Source organism: Triticum urartu, chromosome 6 (genome assembly GCF_003073215.2).
Source record: "Triticum urartu cultivar G1812 chromosome 6, Tu2.1, whole genome shotgun sequence".
NCBI lineage: Eukaryota > Viridiplantae > Streptophyta > Magnoliopsida > Poales > Poaceae > Triticum > Triticum urartu.
In genome coordinates this window covers 530381857-530398309 of record NC_053027.1, presented here as the reverse complement: position 1 = coordinate 530398309, position 16453 = coordinate 530381857, and the positions used below count along the sequence as shown (strand labels likewise).

General features: G+C 42.3%; 2 non-coding genes and 1 pseudogene across 2 annotated transcripts; all 3 read right to left on the bottom strand.

Moving 5' to 3' along the window:
- Window positions 1-5296: 5296 nt before the first annotated feature.
- LOC125517735 lies at window positions 5297-5375 on the bottom strand (annotated as a pseudogene).
- A 173-nt stretch (window positions 5376-5548) lies between these two features.
- On the bottom strand, window positions 5549-5633 carry LOC125517731. Its single transcript, XR_007287773.1, has one exon. It is a non-coding gene; the product is annotated as a small nucleolar RNA Z199 (small nucleolar RNA).
- An 84-nt stretch (window positions 5634-5717) lies between these two features.
- On the bottom strand, window positions 5718-5814 carry LOC125517747. The gene has a single exon (XR_007287782.1). It is a non-coding gene; the product is annotated as a small nucleolar RNA R64/Z200 family (small nucleolar RNA).
- Between the last annotated feature and the right edge of the window lie 10639 nt (window positions 5815-16453).

Below are 16453 nucleotides of genomic sequence, written 5' to 3'. Positions count from 1 at the left end.
GCAGGTTTAAGAAGGCCACGTGATGCTACAGAGTCAACCAAGTTAGTATCAGAGGCAGCGGTTGCTGTTAGGTGTCATGTACGTATCCTCCCAACATGGATTCAGTACAGGAATGACAAAGACGAAACCCAGTTCAACACCTTCCTCGACCATTTATCTATAAGTATGGTTATGTATGGAAACTAGTAATATCGTCTTGCTCTGTCCAATACTTTCTAGGTTGCTGATAATGAGACTCCCATAATTTTCAACAGATGAGGTTCAAGTTGGATAGCCAAGATGATGCAACCAGACAAGCTTGCACCCATGTTTTCAAGTCTGCTCTACGACAGTATCGGTATAACTTGAGGAAAACTCAATTTGAAGGCAAGGCTAACAGTGAACTTGCCCAAACATCTCTAGTGGAAAATATATCTGACGAAGACTGGAGAGGCCTCGTTAAACACTGGTCTGATCCGAAGTATCAGGTACATTATATATATGTCATCAGATCACATGTTGAAGTCCTATTTACGCATGTGCCACACAAATCTATCTTCTTGTAGGTGAATTGTTCAAAGAACAAGGCCAACCATACGAAAGTGAAATTCCAACAGACGACAGGATCTCGTAGCTATATTGCACACTGCGAGGCTCTTGTAATTAGCTGCTGTTTCACTCTTTTCGCTGTACCATATTATCAGATCTATATTGAATTGTTCTAAATGCAGAGGAAAGCTCGCAAGGACCAAAAAGTACCTGAACCAAATGCTGTGGAAATCTTCAAGGACTGTCACACCAGCAAGAAGAAGGGCATGACTACACCAGTCAAAGCCGCTATTGTAAGTCCTTAATCCTCATGCCTTTTAACTACTACTTACTATGACTTGCGCCTTGAACTACATGGTTTGCAGCCAATGTCTATTACTCTTTTAAATTTTATACACAATTATCTTAGTGTATCATTGCACCTTACAAGGTTTAAAAGAGAGGAGTGATGTTCCTTTGATCTTGACCCGTAATCTAGTTCCATGCTGGGCTTGCCCACACAACGTTACAATTGCCTGTTTATCTGTCCTTAGTTGTTTTGTGATATGAATGATGTCATACTATGCTTACCGTATTATAAACTTCATCTCTTTATCCTTAGCCCTCAATACAATGTGAAGAAATAGACAATACATTAGCGATGGTACATGGTCATATGTTTGGAACCTGATTTTATTATGTACTTTGCAATAAAATTCAACTAATATTTTACATGGGTTCACCAGAATAAGTTCTGTATATAGACCAAAGCTATTTTGTTTGGTTTTGCTGCCTCCTTAATATCTTCTGTTTTGGTACTACTAATGTAAAACCTCAAATTTTCAGTGAGCTATGGAAAAAATGGTGGAACCGCCACCTTCTGAAGGTGGCGAGGCAACTATAACTACAATGTTAGCTCTTGCTGTAGTGGGTCAGTACCTGTCGACTAACATTGCCAAAAGCACATTCCTGCGTAATACTGGGTTGGTTGTTAAGGCAATATCATCCAAACTGCCTCATGATCAAGATATGCAAGCTCAAAGCAATGTTGTATCTGCGCTCTAGACACAAGTCCATTCCCTAACAGAGACCCTTTGTGAAACAAGGAGAAACATTGCTCAATGTCGTCAAGATATGCATGGTTTTGAAACCAGACTATCAGACATTTGCTATGTTGTTCAGGAGCCTAGGGGAAATGAAGGCGAGGGTTATGGTGCTCCATCGGACAATACAGCATGAAAACGTAACAGTCAGGTCAAATGAACTGAGCTTCTGAACTTCTGGTGGTGCATTTATCTGCTAGACTGTTAAGTTTTATGCCAACCTTCCTTTTGTTATATAGTTGTAATTTGTTTTGGTGCGATACAAAATTTATTCTTAACGTTCAGCCACCGGCTGAAGAAAATAGCAAGCCATTTTTGTATAGTGTAGGGTGTTCCCTATATTTGCACTGGTGGCGATCTTTGATGCCGAGTGGATGTAATCTGTGTAATCGCCTTAATAGCCTAGCGTTAGTTTCGGCCTTATTTACTTCCTAGTCTTCTTTTTCCCTGGTTTGCTAGTGGCCGCAACTACCATGGGCCATATACGGGCCGTAGGATCCATGGGTCTCCTACGGGCCGTCGATAAATGGGCCTGTAATCGGTGGGCCTCGGGCCGTCGGATAAATGGGTCTACATGGGCCGTAATCGGGCGTAATTGGTATCGGCCCAGCGCGGTAACAGGCCGTTAACAGGCCGTAGGACAGCAAAGGCTTAATTCTGTCATAGGCATAACGAGTCGTTAATGTGCCAGAATATAGGACGGGCTGGAAACGGCGCAATGGGTTAACAGACCAGAAACGGGCCGACTCTTGCCATGGGCCGAATTTGGCCCATTAGGGTAACATGCCAGTAACGGGCCGACTCTTGCCATGGGCCGAATTTGGCCCATTAGGGGAAGAGGCCAGTAACAGGCCGACTCTTGCCATGGGCCGAATTTGGCCCATTAGGGGAACAGGCCAGTAACGGGCCGGAAGTAATCGAGGGCCGAAAAGGAGCCCAAGAACGTATGGGCCGTCAATAGGCCGAAAGCTAACATGGGCTGGAAACGACCCATGTAAATCATGGGCCATTAATGGGTATAAAGAAAATTACTGTTCATTATGGGCTAGAGTCACCGTGGGCCTGTAAAGGGCCGAAAGATATGAAGGCCTCATATGGGCCAAAAGACGTCATGGGCCATACATGGGCCGAAAGTGAAATGGGCTAGTATTATATTCGACGGCCCACATGACATTGTTGGGCCGATTTCCTTTAGGGCCTTAAGGGCCGTGAGTTAATGGGCCGTAAAATGGGCTATTTGCGAAGAGACCATTAACAGGCTTTTCATGGGCTAGCCCGTTAACTTTTGACCAAGTCAAACGGGCCGGCTTTGTAAGCTAAATGGGCCACTGTTGGGCCGTGCCATGTGTTGACATATCATAGGCGCCTATCTGACCCACTAACGAGCTCACATGTGTTTCGTCCAGCCAATAAGAATTTTACATGTGGAAATTTCCCATTGGTCGGGGCTGTTAACGGGTTATCTGATCCAAAACCCGACCCGATAGCTTAACGGCATTCCGTTACGGTGGATGCCATGTGTCGGTCACCCTTGACGAAAGCACTTATGTGACGCGCGATTTATCATCATGTAAGTGGACACTTCCGTGATGATAATTTTGGTAATGTCATGGAACACTTTTACGACAGCACAGGTATGACTATCTTGATTCTGTCATAAATTTGTCATGGATGTACATGCATGACAAAAAACACGACCTACTGTGACCAACACGTATCATTACGGAAGTGTATTTTTTTGTAGTGCAATAACATGTATATCACATATACCTTTGTTCACCTTGCCATCCTTGTTATCCGCCAAATACTTGGGGTAGTTCCGCTTCCAGTGACCAGTCTGCTTGCAGTAGAAGCACTCAGTCTCAGGCTTAGGTCCAGACTTGGGTTTCTTCTCTTGAGCAGCAACTTGCTTGCTGTTCTTCTTGAAGTTCCCCATCTTCTTTCCTTTGCCCTTTTTCTTGAAACTGGTGGTCTTATTAACCATCAACACTTGATGTTCCTTCTTGATTTCTACCTCCGCAGCTTTTAGCATTGCGAAGAGCTCGAGAATCGTCTTATCCATCCCTTTCATGTTAGTTCATCAGGAAGCTCTTGTAGCTTGGTGGCAGTGATTGAAGAATTCTGTCAATGACGCTATCATCCGGAAGATTAACTCCCAGTTGAACCAAGTCATTGTTATACCAAGACATTCTGAGTATATCCTCACTGACAGAACTATTCTCCTCCATCTTGCAGCTGTAGAACTTATTGGAAACTTCATATCTCTCAATCCGGGCATTTGCTTGAAACACTACAAGAAATATGTCAACTTGTGACCACCACTATTGGTCACTGAATGGTCACAAATTTCCATTTATGACCTTTTTGTGACCAAAAACATAAGGTCAAAAGCTGGCCGTCGTAAACTGACTATAGCGACCTTTCTTCTGGAATGGTCGTAGACGTTTATGACCAAAATATTCCTATTGTGGCGTTTTGGTCACTAGCAACCTCCCCAGGCCACGTAGGCATCCAGCGTGGCAAGCTGATGTGGCACAAGATTCAGCCCGGTCCGATTCGGCATTTTACATGGGCCGAGCCCATTAATTTAGCCTATTTGTGTTTTTTCCATCAAATTTTGATTGGGTTCATGGGCCAAGCCCATTATTGTAGCCTTTTTTATTGTTGGGCCGTGGCCTTCTTACCATCAATTGATTTTCTATGTTTGAATCATTTATTTTAGAGCTGGTCCCACTAGTCAGATGGTGGTCCCACATGTCAAAAATTTCAGAATTTCTCAGATTATATTCATAAGTGGGACATAAATTGGTCCCGCTGGTCATGTTTCCATTTCACATATTTTTAACATACACAATCACTATTTCAAATAGGACAGGACAAATATAATTCATCAAATAACACTACATTAGTCTTTTCCAATCTGTTACAATATTACAATTTACAGTCAGACAGATCAAAAACTCTTTGCTAAATAGGGCTTCACAGCTTGCTTGGCTTCACGGCTTCACACTCCAGAAAGAATAGGCAGGGAGCTCCTGTAAGAGAGTGAACATAAAGCAGCATTAGATTGTACTGCTGGTGAGACCAGAACCAAACAACTTGAATGGCAACACTAATGTAAGCAGTAGAGCAGATCCAAGATGTGATAAATGTTTAGCAAAATTGTTCATGGGAGTAACCTTAGTCGTTCAAAATCAGAGTTGAAAATGCAAGGAAATTAAGTTACATAAGACAATTAGGTATTCTATGTACGCAGCATTGTCAACAACAAATACAATTCTCAATAGCGACAAAATTCATTTTCTTTACATCCTTAATCCGACCAAACCATAAGCTTTCTGGTTATTAAATACTTTGAGTTTCCTTGATGGTAATAGCTAGTAAATGGCATGGTGAGGTAACAGCCATGATCATGATCAAAAGAAGTGATCATTGGTAGTTAAGACAACACATTCGGAAATGATCATGGTAGAAGTCAGAGAAGACAAGTGAAACAAGATTGCAAAACAGAAGGCAAAGGAAAATTTTGGATAGAGAAATCAAACAGAAAACTAGTACAAAACATGGTCCTGTCATATTGCTGCAATTTATTCAAGAACACCAGACTTAGAAATTGCATCAAGCAATTCATAAGAAAACAAGAACGTGAGCGCATTTCACAAGACAACGGTTAATCGAAGGTAAGAAATCATCAGACTTTAAACTACGAATCACAGGAAGGTAACTCCTGTCATGTTGTTGCAGTTTCTCATCATCACTTGAACCACAAATGAAATCGGGCAACACTTTAGATTGGAACTACAAATGGTAAGTATCTTTGTTGTGGAGATAGTTCAATTTATAAACTCGTTCAAGAAAAATTATATTGTTGTGAAGATAGTAGGACTTCCTTCAGTATGTGGACATCATAGAAAGCCACAAACATATCAGGGTGTTGAGGTATCATCAGAGACTTAAATACTAAGAATCAAAGCAGCATAGCTCCATCATATTGTTGATGGTTTATTCCTCATCACTTGACCCTCAAACATATAAGCATGCATGGACAGCAAGAAAAAAGGCTATAACAATTTATAGTTTGGCAACTATCGGTATGAAATGCAAACATTATTGCTCAGAATATGAAATATCTTCTCATCAATGCCAAATGGCATCTCTAAAGTCTGACATACGTTGTAGATTTCATGATTCACCACAGCATTTTGCAAACCAAGCAAGTAGGCATATAGCAGGAACAGAGGGAATATCTGCTACTATCCCAACATGTACGTATATGCATGTGTGCTTGCTTGACCGGCGCATGCATCACTGTAGCAGCCAAGCAAGTAGGCATCGTTGATGTCTACTCACAACTTTCCTCGCACCAGAGAAAGAGTCAAAACAAAGAATATTATACCATAATATGACACCAGACCACATATTAGTAACTTTAAATCAGAAAGTATATCCACATCACCATAAAATAGTCCCAGACCATCACAAAGAAGCCAAATGCTATTAACTGATGATTAGTAGACACAGACATGATTCAGCCACATAATGGCTACCACAAGCAAACGTGACAACTGTGTAAGCAAGCTGCTAGTGTACAAAAGGTGATTGAAATCCTGCTGTTTAGTACATATACATGGTAGGCTACTGCTGCCAGTGTTCTAAACCAACAGAGCATAATATGGGAGCAGAAAATAGGGCGCTAGGGCTAGAAGATGGAGCCGACTCACCGGAGAGCTTGTGGTCGCCGCAATACACAGCCGGCGTCACGCCGGTCGCCTCTGGCTCCTGCCCCCCGCTGCCGTTCTTCTTCAGATTCTTGTACACGTCCTCTGCACATGGGTTAAGCAGAAACCAATCAGTGGCAGACACGAGTGAAGCTACCAAGACAATATAAAATTTATATAATCAGTTCCACTGCTCGACTTTTGCAATAGTTTAGAAAAGAACAATGAGTTTTCAGTAAAGAGGAATATGTTTAAATTTAGGGGCACTTCTATTTTTCTTGTCATAAGAAGTGGCTAGAGCCTTTTCTTTTTGGTTAAGGTGCCGATGGTATGCACACTTGTATTTACAAGAACTACAGTTGGGCGTTTTGTATGAGCAAGGAAAGCATAGGTGATTTTTTTTAAGATCCACAAACCCAGGCACAACAAGTTTGTTTTTATGTGCTGTAAAAATAAGGAAAAGGAGCTAATATAGAAACTGAAAGTTCCCACAATTTATCTTTTTTTGTATAGCCACACAATCAAACATGCTGTTTCGCAGAACATTACAAGTGCACCTAATAATCCACAATCAACATCAGATTTCACAAGAGATCTACAAGTACATCTGATACAAAGGTATTTTCTGGTCAGGAACTCAATTCTGGAAGTTTGGAATAAGTAGCCGATAATAATTTCATTCAGCAGGCACCAAACAATGAATCAACACTTAGACAGACTACTTTCAAAATGGAATAATGCCCAACTGTTCCAGCAATGAATCAACACTTAAGACTACTTTCAAAATGGATCAATGCCCAACTGTTACAGCAATGAATCATCAACATGCAAGGCCTTGACTGCTAATAGCTAACATGACTGATAAGACTAATTCAGGTATCCTAAACACAACAATTCCCTTACCAGATCGGTCTGTTTAAAAACCGCGATATCGCTTCCGTATGCAGCAAAGGTGTATTCCTTGAAGGACGCGAGAGCGCGGATCTTCTTGGGAAGTTGAGGTCCTTAAATTGCAAAGAAAATTCACGCACCATGAGCGGGAGAGCTAAAAAAACACTGAACATAAGAAACCGAGGTACTGAATAGCAGGCTCACTGGCAAGGACCAAAATGAGCTTGGCACACTGCACAACAAGAATAGAAAACAGCATGATTAGTTATATCGCAAAATGGAAGTTGGCTGCATCAGAGTTATATGTAAAGCACTGATCCAAAGTAGGTACTGCTTCCATGCCCTGCGGGAGGGAGAGAGGGAGATAATAAGTTACCTGATCCAAAGCTCCTGGTGCTCCTCGGTGCCATCGTTGTCGAGGACGAGCGGATCCGGAGGCGTTGCTGTCGAAGAGGAGGGGGTCCGGTGGCGGCCTTGTCGGAGAGGCGAGCATCCACTGGCGGAGAGGAGCTGATCCGGCGACGGCCTTGTAGGAGGATCTCACGCGCACCGCCACCACCGCCGAGGATGTTCATCTCAGCCATGCGCAACGAAGAGGTCCACACCACCACCGAAACCCTAGCGGGAGGAAGTGATGCGGGCGACCACATGAGGCGGGGTAAAGCAAATCGACGCGGTGGTGAAGAGGGAGTGCAGCGAGAGGAAGCTGTGGGTAGGCTTGGCGACGCCGGAGGATGCCGGAATCAAGCGGGGTCCGTAGGTGGTTGTGGCAGACAGGAGTGGTGCATGGGAGAGGGAGAGACGAGCGAAAGAGGGGTTGCCTGAGGTGGGAGGAGAGCGAGATGGGTGGGTGGTGGCTCTGCCTAAGGTGGGAGGAGAGGGAGAGGCCACCGGCCGGCGAGGTTTGGATCGGTGGCGGCAGCGATGTGGGAGATGAGGGAGGGATGGGATCGGGGAGAGGACGGGGATGAGGCGGAGGACTGGTTTGGGAGGGGGCGGCGGCGGCGAGGAGATGGGGGATCAGAGCTAGGGTTTGGGCTGCGGGTGGGGTATCTCCTTTTCAGTTTTTTTCTGTAGATAGATGGATGGATGGATGGATGTGGGATGGAGAGATGGATGGATGGATGGATGGGCGCCATGTCATTGATCCGTGGGAAGAGTTTTGATTGGTTTGGAAAAACCATTGATTTAAGTAGTTTCCAAGTACTAAAAATTCATTGATTTTGTGAAGTAGCTATCAAAAATATATTGCAAAAGGGCATCACACAAATTTTCACTAGAGTTAGACCACATTTCATGGATAAGGACTAATTTGTATGCATTTCTGATCTTTGTAGCTATTTTTAATCATTTTCCGAGTGGCAAAAATAGGTTTTTTTTAAAGAACCTACCAAATATTTGTTGCAAAATTGGACTCCAACAATTTTGTAAAATACTAGTCCATATTTAATATACAATTGACAAAATGGTTGGGTGTAAAAAGTTTTCATCCACCTCTCATGAAAAAGACAAATTTCCACCGATTCAGCTGGAAGCGGGTCAAATTTGAACTGCAGCTGCCTCATAGTTTGCTATTTATTTTTTACAAAAATCATTTCTAGGTACATAAGTATCTATTTAATCAAAGAAACACCAAAAGTTTTCCAAGATTCAACCACTAGCTAGGAACGGTCAAGTCCGCCGTTTTGACCGCATTTTGAAACGGGCATAAAAAATTCAAAAAAAAATCAAAAATTGGGAAACCTTCACATTGTGTCATTATATGTGGCCAAGTTCCCAAGAAAAATAACAAACTTGTAATACGGCAATTATTTTAAAAAAGTGTTCTCAGAAATGAGCTATCATCTCTGAAGATTCATGGCTTTCAAGCCAAATGATCAATCTTATGGCCACATTCGTGGCATAGTTTGTTCAAATGATCTCATATTGTGCACAAGGGTGCATATTGGAATGGCAAACAATGTTGCCTAAGGAAGTTTTCATTTTCTTTGGACGAAAAAACCATTTTTCATTTTCCGAGTGCCCGAAAGGAGGTTTTTTTGTGAAGGAACTACCAAATAATTGTTGCAAAATTGGACCAAATCAATTTTCTAAAATACTAGGACATATTTAATGCACAATTGACAAAATGGTTGGGTGTAAAAAGTTTTGATCCACCTCTCGTGAAAAAGACAAATTTCCGCCGATTTAGCTGGAAGCGGGTCAAATTTGAACTGCAGCTGCCTCATAGTTTGCTATTTATTTTTTACAAAAATCATTTCTAGGTACATAAGTATCTGTTTAATCATAGAAACACCAAAAGTTTTCCAAGATTCAACCACTAGCTAGAAACGGTCAAGCCCGCCGTTTTGACCGCATTTTGAAACGGGCATAAAAATTTCAAAAAAATCAAAAAATTGGGAAACCTTCGCATTGTGTCATCATATGTGGCCAAGTTCCTAGGAAAAATAACAAACTTGTAATACGGCAATTATTTTAAAAAAGTGTTCTCAGAAACGAGCTATCATGTGTGGAGATCAATGGCTTTCAAGCCAAATGATTAATCTTATGGCCACATCCATGGCATAGTTTGTTTAAATGATCTCATATTGTGCACAAGGGTGCATATTGGAATGGCAAACAATGTTGCCTAAGGAAGTTTTCATTTTTGTTGGACGAAAAAACCATTTTCCATTTTTCGAGTGCCCGAATGGAGGTTTTTTTGTGAAGGAACTACCAAATAATTGTTGCAAAATTGGACCAAATCATTTTTCTAAAATACTAGGCCATATTTAATGCACAATTGACCAAATGGTTGGGTGTAAAAAGTTTTGATCCACCTCTGGTGAAAAAGACAAATTCCCGCCGATTCAGCTGGAAGCGGGTCAAATTTGAACTGTAGCTGCCTCGTAGTTTGCTCTTAATTTTTTCTAAAAATCATTTCTAGGTACATAAGTATCTTTTTAATCAGAGAAACACCAAACAAATTCCAAGATTCAACCACTAGCTAGGAACGGTCATTCCCGCCGTTTTGACCGCATTTTGAAACGGGCATAAAAAGTTCAAAAAAAATCAAAAAATTGGGAAACCTTCGCATTGTGTCATCATATGTGGCCAAGTTCCTAGGAAAAATAACAAACTTGTAATACGGCAATTATTTTAAAAAAGTGTTCTCAGAAACGAGCTATCATGTGTGGAGATCAATGGCTTTCAAGCCAAATGATCAATCTTATGGCCACATCCATGGCATAGTTTGTTCAAATGATCTCATATTGTGCACAAGGGTGCATATTGGAATGGCAAACAATGTTGCCTAAGTAAGTTTTCATTTTCTTTGGACGAAAAAACCATTTTCCATTTTTGAGTGCCCGAAAGGAGGTTTTTTTGTGAAAGAACTACCAAATAATTGTTGCAAAATTGGACCAAATCATTTTTATAAAATACTAGGCCATATTTAATGCACAATTGACAAAATGGTTTGGTGTAAAATGTTTTTATCCACCTCTCGTGAAAAAGACAAATTTCCACCGATTCAGCTGGAAGTGGGTCAAATTTGAACTGCAGCTGCCTCATAGTTTGCTATTTATTTTTTCCAAAAATCATTTCTAGTTACATAAGTACCTATTTAATCATAAATAAATGGTTTGGTGGCGATACGTCGAGGTTTGGGTGGTGGCCGAGGGCCCCAACTCTAGAGCGCGTAAACTCGCATGCCAGCCGCGTGGTCACCGTGTGACCGTGGTGTTGCCATGTGTTCTGGGCGGCCTAGGCATATCTAGTTGGTTGGGCACTCCCCAGGTAGGTGCTAGGAAGAAAATTACAACATAAGATTCTCACGAGGAGACCGATCGATGCTCAAACATGAATTAGCAGCCAAGTGTTTGATTAGCGGTACGAGAAATGTACATGGCTAATGGGCGTGAGTTTTGGCCGAGGATGATCAGTTACTAAGGAGACCGTCTTCACAATTTTTTAGCTCAAAAGGAGGAGCCTAGGTGGTACTTGCTTTGCAAACTACCACGCTGGACATGACTACGAATGTTGAAGCTCGGCTCAAAATAATAAATGGATTGAGCTGGCATTTGGTGGAGGATGGTTATTTGGGCATAGGAAAGCACTGTAGAAAATGGATACTATTTGGACATGCCAAAGTAGTACTTCCTTCACAATGCTCTTCTATGGACAGAAACTTAGGAAAACTAGTGAGAGAGATTGGATGAATGAAATGAGCTCAAAATTGGTGTAGGTAAGTTACTTGGGTATGGTCATGCGCTGGTAAATTTTCAGATCATTTCGGTAAGCCTAGCTAGTACTTACTTCACAAAGCTTCTCTCGAGGTAGAAACTTTGGAAATTTCCTGAGAAAGATTTACTAGGAAAATTGAGCTGAATATTATCATGTGGCAATGATTTGGGTATGGAAGAGTGCCCGAAAAGTTTGAGGGTAATAGGAGGGGTATATATAACACTTGCTTTGCAACATGCCAATTTGGCCATAAAATATAAATTGAACCTGGGCTCACATAGATGATTTGACTGAGCTGAAATTTGGAGGAGGGTGATAATTTGGGCATATGAAGGAACTGTATAAATTTCATGTCATTTAGAGATATAAAAAGGGTACTTCCTTCACAATGCTTCTAGGTGGACAAAAACTTTGGAAATTTGCCGAGGAAGATTTGCTAGGCAAATGGAGCTGAATTTTGTCATGCGGTAATGATTTGGATAGGAAAGAGTTCCCAAAAATTCAGAGGGAAATCAAGAATATATAAATAGCACTTCCTTCATAAAGTGTTGTCGTGAACAGAATAGGAAAATGAATATTGTTGGATTAGTTTTGAACTAGGCAAGGAAGGATTTTTACATATTTGATGAAGATATGCCCCAAAGAATTTATGAGATTTTTTTGGGAATTTTGGGAATGATAGAAATATAGGTTGCTTCACAACCTAGGGCAAAAACTGCCACATGGACATGACACATAGGCAAAACTGATGAGATGGCGCCTAGTCATCACAACCCACCACAATCTACAAGGCTATGACCATCTATATTGGTCATTAACAACTAGAAATAAGGCAGCGGACTAGCACTATTTGCTTTGTGACCATTTCGTGTAAGGAAATTACGACCTTTCTGACCAAAATGGTCGCAATGGTTTAGGGTTTGGAGCCCCCTGAACAGCTTTTGACCAATTGGTCTAAAATGGTCATAAATTTATGACCAATTCTTCGAGGGTCACTGACAGAAGGTCATAAGTTGACATATTTCTGGTAGTGAAATATTAACTTCAACTCCTGGAACATCTCATATGCTCCATGACGTTCAAAACGTCGTTGAAGTCCCGGTTCTAAGCCGTAAAGCATGTCACACCGAACTATCGAGTAGTTAGCAGCTTTGCTCTGCCAGACGTTCATAACATCTGGTGTTGCTCCTGTAGCAGGTTTGGCACCTAGCGGTGCTTCTAGGACATAATTCTTCTGTGCAGCAATGAGGATAATCCTCAAGTTACGGACCCAATCCATGTAATTGCTACCATCATCTTTCAACTTTGCTTTCTCAAGGAACGCATTAAAATTCAATGGAACAACAGCACGGGCCATCTATCTACAATCAACATAGGCAAGCAAGATACCATCAGGTACTAAGTTCATGATAAATTTAAGTTCAATTAATCATATTAGTTAAGAACTCCCACTTAGATAGACATCCCTCTAATCCTCTAAGTGATCACGTGATCAATATGAACTAAACCATAACCGATCATCACGTGAAATGGAGTAGCTTTCAATGGTGAATATCATTATGTTGATAATATCTACTATATGATTCACGCTCGACCTTTCGATCCCTATGTTACGAGGCCATATCTGCATATGCTAGGCTCGTCAAGTTTAACCTGAGTATTCTGCGTGTGCAAAACTGGCTTGCACCCGTTGTAGATGGACGCAGAGCTTATCACACCCGATCATCACGTGGTGTCTGGGCAGGACGAACTTTGGCAACAGTGCTTACTCAGGGAGAACACTTTTATCTTGAAATTTAGTGAGAGATCATCTTATAATGCTACCGTCAATCAAAGCAAGATAAGATGCATAAAAGATAGACATCACATGCAATCAATATAAGTGATATGATATGGCCATCATCATCTTGTGCTTGTGATCTCCATCTCTGAAGCACCGTCATGATCACCATCGTCACCGGTGCGACACCTTGATCTCCATCGTAGCATAATTGTCGTCTCGCCAATCTTATGCTTCTACGACTATCGCTACCGCTTAGTGATAAAGTAAAGCATTACAGGGCGATTGCATTGCATACAATAAACCGACAACCATATGGCTCCTGCCAGTTGCCGATAACTCGGTTACAAAACATGATCATCTCATACAATAAAATTTAGCATCATGCCTTGACCATATCACATCACAACATGCCCCGCAAAAACAAGTTAGACGTCCTCTACTTTGTTGTTGCAAATTTTACGTGGCTGCTACGGGCTTAGCAAGAACCGTTCTTACCTACGCATCAAAACCACAACGATAGTTTGTCAAGTTGGTGTTGTTTTAACCTTCGCAAGGACCGGGCGTAGCCACACTCGGTTCAACTAAAGTTGGAGAAACTGACACCTGCCAGCCACCTATGTGCAAAGCACGTCGGTAGAACCAGTCTCGCATAAGCGTACTCGTAATGTCGGTCCGGGCCGCTTCATCCAACAATACCGCCGAACCAAAGTATGACATGCTGGTAAGCAGTATGACTTGTATCGCCCACAACTCACTTGTGTTCTACTCGTGCATATGACATCTACACATAAAACCTGGCTCGGATACCACTGTTGGGGAACATAGTAATTTCAAAATTTTCCTACGCACACGCAAGATCATGGTGATGCATAGCTACAATAGGGGAGAGTGTTGTCCACGTACCCTCGTAGACCGAAAGCGGAAGCGTTAGCACAACGCGGTTGATGTAGTCGTACGTCTTCGATCCGACCGATCAAGTACCGAACGCACAACACCTCTGAGTTCAGCACACGTTCAGCCCGATAACGTCCCTCGAACTCCGATCCAGCCGAGTGTTGAGGGAGTGTTTCGTCAGCACGATGGTGTGGTGACGATGATGATGTTCTACCGACGCAGGGCTTCGCCTAAGCACTGCTACAGTATTATCGAGGTGGACTATGGTGGAGGGGGGCACTACACATGGCTAAAAGATCAATAGATCAATTGTTGTGTGTATGGGGTGCCCCCTGCCCCCGTATATAAATGAGGGATGGAGAGGCCGGCCCTAGAGGGGGCGCGCCAAGTGTGGGGAGTCCTACTAGGACTCCCAAGTCCTAGTAGGATTCCCCTTTCCTTTCCGGAGTAGGAGAGAAGGAAAGAGGGGGAGAGGGAGAAGGAAAAGGGGGCTGCACCCCTTGTCCAATTCGGACGAGAGGGGGGGGCGCCTCCTTCCTTTTGGCCTCTCTCCTCTATTCCCGTATGGCCCAATACTTCTCCCAGTGAATTCCTGTAACTCCCCGGTACTCCGAAAATACCCGAATCACTCGGAACCTTTCCGATTTCCGAATATAGTCGTCCAATATATCGATCTTTACGTCTCGACCATTTCGAGACTCCTCGTCATGTCCCCGATCTCATCCGGAACTCCGAACTACCTTCGGTACATCAAATCACATAAACTCATAATACAATTGTCACTGAAACTTTAAGCGTGCGGACCCTACGGGTTCGAGAACTATGTAGACATGACCGAGACACATCTCCGGCAATAACTAATAGCGGAACCTGGATGCTCATATTGGCTCCCACATATTCTATGAAGATCTTTATCGGTCAGACCGCATAACAACATACATTGTTCCCTTTGTCATCGGTATGTTACTTGCCCGAGATTCGATTGTTGGTATCTCAATACCTAGTTCAATCTCGGTACCGGCAAGTCTCTTTACTCGTTCTGTAATACATCATCCCGCAACTAAGTCATTAGTTGCAATGCTTGAAAGGCTATAGTGATGTGGATTACTGAGTGGGCCCAGAGATACCTCTCCGACAATCGGAGTGACAAATTCTAATCTCGAAATACGCCAACCCAACAAGTACCTTCAGAAACACCTGTAGAGCACCTTTATAATCACCTAGTTACGTTGTGACGTTTGATAGCACAAAAAGTGTTCCTCCGGTAAATGGGAGTTCCATAATCTCATAGTCATAGGAACATGTATAAGTCATGAAGAAAGCAATAGCAACATACTAAACGATCGAGTGCTAAGCTAACAGAATGGGTCAAGTCAATCACATCATTCTCCTAATGATGTGATCCCGTTAATCAAATGACAACTCATGTCTATGGCTACGAAACATAACCATCTTTGATGAATGAGCTAGTCAAGTAGAGGCATACTAGTGATACTCTGTTTCTCTATGTATTCACACATGTATCATGTTTCCGGTTAATACAATTCTAGCATGAATAATAAACATTTATCATGTTATAAGGAAATAAATAATAACTTTATTATTACCTCTAGGGCATATTTCCTTCAAAGGATACAGCCCAACAATAACTTTCACAAAGTAAAGGTAAGAGATAACCACAAGTGGAGTCGGTGAAGACGAGGATGTGTTATCGAAGTTCCTTCCTTTTGAGGGGAAGTACATCTTTGTTGGAGCGGTGTGGAGGCACAATGCTCCCCAAGAAGCCACTAGGGCCACCATAGTCTCCTCACGCCCTCACACAATGCGAGAAAGCCGTGATTCCACTAGTGGTGCCCTTGAAGGCGGCAACCAAACCTTTACAAACAAGGTTGGGGCTCTCTCCACAACTGAATTGGAGGCTCCCAATGAAACCATAGAGCTTTACCACAATGGAATATGGCTCTGAGGTGACCTTAACCGTCTAGAGTGCTCAAACACCCAAGAGTAACAAAATCCACACAAGAAAGTATGGGGGAATCTAATTTCCTTTTGTGGAAGTGTAGATCTAGGTCTCCTCCTTCAATCCCTAGCAAATAAAGGAGTTTGAGTGGCTAGAGAGAGAGACATCAGGCAAGAAAGCTTGAAGGGCATTAATGGAGGAGAGAGAAAGGCAAGAGGTGAGGTGGTAGGTGGAAGAAACCCCCTTTATATAGGCATCTCCAAATTCCAACCATTATAGACGTTTTTACACTGCAGCGGTACAACCGCTCCTGACCCCGGTACAACCGGGATTCACGGGTATGCTGTAGAAACCCTAATCAAGCGGTACAACC